This window comes from Cervus canadensis, chromosome 12 (assembly GCF_019320065.1).
Source record: "Cervus canadensis isolate Bull #8, Minnesota chromosome 12, ASM1932006v1, whole genome shotgun sequence".
Lineage (NCBI taxonomy): Eukaryota > Metazoa > Chordata > Mammalia > Artiodactyla > Cervidae > Cervus > Cervus canadensis.
In genome coordinates, this window is record NC_057397.1 from 15,571,452 (window position 1) to 15,577,302 (window position 5,851).

Consider the following 5,851-nt stretch of genomic DNA (forward strand, 5'->3'; position numbering starts at 1 on the left):
TTTGACTTTTTCATGTTGAATATGAATTAATAGAGAAACATCTGAAGTAAAATGTCCAGGGGCATTTGGAAAACTTACATTGCTCTGACCCGCAGATGGAGTTGGAAGTCATCTGCATGGAGGACAGAACTGAAAGAGGTCTTTATTATCCAAAGATTTATAGTGGAAAGGTCATTTAAATAACTTCATACAGAACACCACCACTACATACCTGTAAATGGTGGAAAAATTTAATAGGAAAAAAGTAATTACAGTTATTTGTATGTTATAATTAAAGCAATTTCTATTCTAATTCCAACTGGCCACTAATTCCTAGAATGAGCAAAGAATTAATTTCTTTTTGTCGCTGTTTTATATACCCAGTGAATCTGTGCACCAGTCTCTCGGAATCTACACTCTGTGTTACTTTCTAAAAAATTGTGTAAATGTACATTTATTTTCTAATCTTTTTGTCATCACAAAGTTTTTTTTTTTTTAACAAAAATCATTGGTATATTGATTTGAGTTTTGTCTGGTCTTTTATGCACAAATATCACACATAGTAAAAAAGTCAGTCTTGGACTCTTCAACATGTAGTGAAACTTTAAAGACCCTTTTTTTTTTTTTTCCTTTTTCTTTTAAAAATATGGAACGCTTCACGAATTTGTGTGTCATCCTTGCGCAGGGGCCATGCTAATCTTCTCTGTATTGTTCCAATTTTAGTATATGTGCTGCCGAAGCGAGCACTAAAGACCCTTTTAGCAAGCAATCTGAATGCAAGATCCTTTGATATTTTATTATTGTTTGCCTTGAACTAGCTTTTTGATATTTTTTTTTTAAATTGTGGTAAAAGACACGTAATATAAAATGTATTAATACCATCTAAAACTTTTCAAGTGTGCAGTTCAGAGTGTTAAGTATATTTTACATTGTTATGCAACCGATCTTCAGAAATCTTTAGTCCTGAAAAACTGAAATTTCATAACCATTAAACAACAATTCTCCATGTCTCCTTCCCCTTAGCTCCTAGAAACCACCATTGTGACATTTTCTTTTCTTTTTTAACTTTTTAACCACACTACAAGGCACGTGGGATCTTAGTTCCCTGACCAGGGGTTGAACCTGTGTTCCCTGCAGTGCAAGGGCAGAGCAAGAAGCAGGATCTAGGTGTTTCTGGGTGCGCAGCTACAGTATCATTATAGTAGTACTAAAATCTCACAAGCACATGTCAAGATCAATATATTTTATTAGTCTAACGATTACAGGGAGTTAAGTTATTGGCCTTAAACAAAAGGCCAATAACTTTGTTTATGTGACATAAAGAATGGAATGAAAATTGGGATTTTGATGTCTAGTTCTGATTTTATCACAAAATATGTGACTTTACACAGGTCAGTTTACTACTCAGACTGAACCTCTCACATTTCTTCTGGCTGTGATTCTACACATAGTACGATACACCTTTCCTAAGGCTGACATCTAGTGGATACACTTAAATTTAGTATTTAAAAATGAATAAGCTTAGTTAAGCTATTTTAAGTAAAAAACTCACTAGGAAGCCTGGTTATGTGCAATAAGTACAATAAATTAGGAGACCAATATTGCTCCTTAAATGAAAGTGAACCATGATAAAATAATATTACATCAGATTGTCCTGGCATCTTTGAATTTGATTCAGAGATTACGGGTACTCTTCCATACACCCAGCCATTAAAAATTAAGCCACTAGGCAAATTAGCCGCCTGAGTTGCAAATTTAGAAGAAAGCAAAGAAATGCTTCCTGCTCGAGTGTCCTGCATTCAGGGACAGACACAGGATATGACAAGGGCTAGTACAAAGTTCTAAGTAAGTGACTTAGGAGTGTATAAGATGGTGTATGATGGAAACATGAAAAAAAAATTCTGAAACTCAAAATTACCTATTTTATAAGGATTATGAAGGTTTTTCTTTAAAAACTATGACCACTGAACAAAAGCAGTACTCTGAATTCAGTTTCTTAAAACCTACCACTATTTTGAAATCAGGGAAAAATTACATATATCAATACCTGTATGTGGTAAAAATACATACATTGAAAGGCAAGGGAATGATAAACACAAAATCTAGGATACTGGTTATCCCTGGGAAGGCACAGGGCCACAGGAATGGGAAACTTCAGAGGTTTAGGGAATACTCTAGTCCCTCAATGGCTGGTAGATTCATGGAATTCTTTTTAAGCTTTTAAATTCCTAAATAAACTCTAGCCTCCAGCAGACATTCTATTATATAGTCACTACTCAATAAACATTAGTTGAATTAATGAATGAATTAAAATTCAAGTGAAAAAAGCTTGTTCATCAAAGAAGAGCGTATCTAAACCAAGGGCATCCGTAAAAGGTGCAGCTTTAGGTCAAATGAAACAAACTGCAACTTTACAAAGTGGCGGTAAGCTTATGGAATGTGCTAACTACAAAGGAATAATTAAACTATAAGTTCCACAAAAGCTGCTGTTGCTGCTAAGTCGCTTCAGTCGTGTCTGACTCTGTGCGGCCCCATAGACCGCAGCCCACCAGGCTCCCCTGTCCCTGGGATTCTCCAGGCAAGAACACTGGAGTGGGTTCCCATTTCCTTCTCCAGTGCATGAAACTGAAAAGTGAAAGTGAAGTCACTCAGTCGTGTCTGACTCTTAGCAACCCCATGGACTGCAGCCTACCAGGCTCCTCCGTCCATGGGATTTTCCAGACAAGAGTACTGGAGTGGGGTGCCATTGCCTTCTCCGCCACAGAAGCTGAGAAACTTAATTAAGGGCAAGGCTAACAGGCAAAGGTTTACTGCTGATAAACTGCTGATAACTGAACACGTTAAAGCCGATCTAGACAGCAATGTTATCTTCCCACAACACTCTTTATCACCTCCGAACAAATATGCATTGGTATTTCTCATGTTCTTATGCATTACAGCAGTGAGAGCCAAAATTCTTAAAATCTTGATCCTAAAACCTAACATTCATCCTCAGAAAAATCACCTCTTAACATATCTTGGCGGGGAGGGTAAGGGCTACAGAGACGTTTTCGTCCACTACATATACACATTCTGCCTCATTCTCAAGGAACTTGGGCCTCACTCCCAGGTAAGGAGGTCTCAAGGTGGTGAAAAGGAGGAAATAAGAACCCACCATCATTCTTTTCCCTCAGAGATTTCAGAGCAGAAGAAAAGGGGGAAAGCAGGAGACCTCCAAGCTCAAAGAAATCTGCCAGTACTTGATGAACACAAATAAGAATCTCTAGTTAGTACATTATGACTGTAATGGTTAAGAGGCTCTTAAAAACTGTCCTTCAGGGACTTCTCTGGTGGTCCAGTGGTAAAGACTCAATGCTTTCACTGCAGGGCGCTCAGGTTCGATTCCTGGTTGGGGAACTAAGATCTTGAATGCCACAAAGCACAGCTAAAATAATTTTTTTTTAATTAAAAAAAAATTTGTCCACTTTCCCTCATAATTTGAATTAAAAGGTATTCTCTGAAGCAAGAATTCCATTTTTTTTTTTTTGGATGGACTGTGGTTTCTTCTTTTTTTTTGGCTGTACCGTGTAGCAAATTCGGATCTTAATTCCCCCACCAGGGATCAAATTTTTGCCCCCTGCACTTGAAGCACTCTTCCTAACTACTGGACCGTCAGGGACGTCCCTGTGGTTTCTCCGTAACATTAACAGTCACCATGAGGAGTGAAAGATACCAGACAGAAAGGCTTAATATCCAATCATCAACGAGTAAGAAAATCTTAGACCAGGAAGGGACCATCCACACTGGCCTTGGACTGATTTTGAGCTTCCAAAGCAGTGAGAAATAAATTTCTATTGTTTATGAACCACCTAGTCGGTGGTCCTTTGTTAAAGCAGCCCAAACTAAGACATGCATTAAAATGGAAGACTCAAGCTTGACCATCTAACCTTAGTAAGAATGTATTCTACAACATCTGTTTATGCCAAGCTGTAATCGAGTCTCTGCTTAAATACTTTATTCTGCATGAGTACATCCAAAGAGGAAGTCATTCTGTTTTCAAATGACACCTTTCTAGACTTGAGTCAATTTTTTAAAACTTTTTAGAAACTTCAGCCAATAATCAAATGACACACTTAATCTGACATGAAGCCCATCCTCAACCACCACACAAAACCTGCATGAAGCTGAAACTTGCTAATTTCTCCTCCTTGGTCCCAGTTCTCACCGGCCTCCTGGAACCAAACTAACCAAACAATCCCTGTGCTGCTTGACAGCACGGCTTTTAAGAACATCTTTAAAATATGGTATCAGAGTCAGATTACAATGATAGAAAGAATCAAAGGACCACAAGCAAAAAAAAAAAAAAAACACCCAAAACAAAACCCCCACAAATGTTCTATTCAAAAAAAGCAACTGGCAGACACTTGGTAACATTTTACAAGTCTTGACCTTTTTTTTGTGCTTCGGTAACACAAACATCAGAGCACTTACTATTTGCATCCTCCCTATGACAGTTATGACATTTCTTGTGTTAAACTTTAAGTATCTCAAGCTGATATGCTATTTTTTACATGTTTATTTCATATTCCTTGAACTAGAACGTGAGTTCTCTGAAGGCAGGGTCTCTCCAAGGTATAACTCCTCTTCTACTCCCTTTTCTACAGACTAGGTTGCTGTTTCTGTGATTACTGATTAGCAACTAGAAGTTTTTTCAAAGCTATTTCTGTTAGGATATTTCCTAAGGAATGGATTGTAACTCTACTTCTTTAAGATTAGTTATACAAACATAAAAAACTCTACACTTACTCAAACATGATGGAGAAAGAAAGGTCTAATGGATTTTTCACTAATAGGAGTTCTTTATCTGAGGTTCAGAGAAAGAATTCGGTGATCTGTGAACCTGAACGGGAAACTTCTTACTAACCTTTATGTGAAATTTAGCAATTCCTTCAATTAGGATTATAGGCAACAAGCCACTGTAGGATTAGAAATATCTATTGAACATGTTATTGGTAAAAATCACAGGTATTTTCATATTACAATTACTACAAATTCATCATTATTTATTTTTTATCATTATTTGAAATTACAGTACTTAACTAAATTGTCACTAAAGCTTATTCTCTAATGTGAGAAGCATCAAAAATTTGTATTTTTAGTATTTGTTAACTGTATTTCAATAATAACGGGTTTCTTTTTTAATTCTATGCATTTTACTTCATAAAACCATGGATCATTATTAGAATTCATGAAACAACAACAAAATAAAAGGGGGGTAACTCCTGCCCTATAATAGAGAGTGTGGGTGAGGTGATTACAATTCCAAAGAATGACCATAACTGTCATAATCATATCCATTATAATAAAATGACAGGTGAGTTTTAAAATATAAATACCTGCTTATGATTAGAAAAAACAAAAAGGGACTTTAAGCTGATCATTTTCACTTAGACAAGAAAAAGTATATCTATAGAAAAATTAATTTTCAAATACCTATTAACTTGTTATAATTAAAACAATCACAGGATTGTAAATGGTTAGGTACTCAGGACCCTTTAACAGCGACTATTTACTGTTGCTGTTGCGTTCTTTACTTTCACCATCTTATAAAAGGACCAAAATCCATTATAGGTAGAATTCTTATATTAAGAAAATATGTAAAAATGTCTTTCCTTCTAGCTAGCTTCAAAATATACACATACATTTTATTTCTAACTACTAAAACTATGGCTTGGACTTTTCCTACTCAACTATACTGGTGATAGCTAAAATGACTTAGAAAGGAATTCAAGGAAAAACACATACCTCTCCTATCGAAAGGAAGCTGTAAAAAAAAAAAAGTTCCAATTAATCTACATTACTTCCCATTCTAAGACAGAAACTAAACAATATA

At 35.9% G+C, this 5,851-nt stretch overlaps 1 non-coding gene across 1 annotated transcript; it reads right to left on the reverse strand.

Annotated features, from left to right (window-relative positions):
* Nucleotides 1-619: 619 nt before the first annotated feature.
* LOC122451568 lies at nt 620-726 on the reverse strand. Its single transcript, XR_006272462.1, has one exon. It is a non-coding gene; the product is annotated as a U6 spliceosomal RNA (small nuclear RNA).
* Nucleotides 727-5,851: the final 5,125 nt, after the last annotated feature.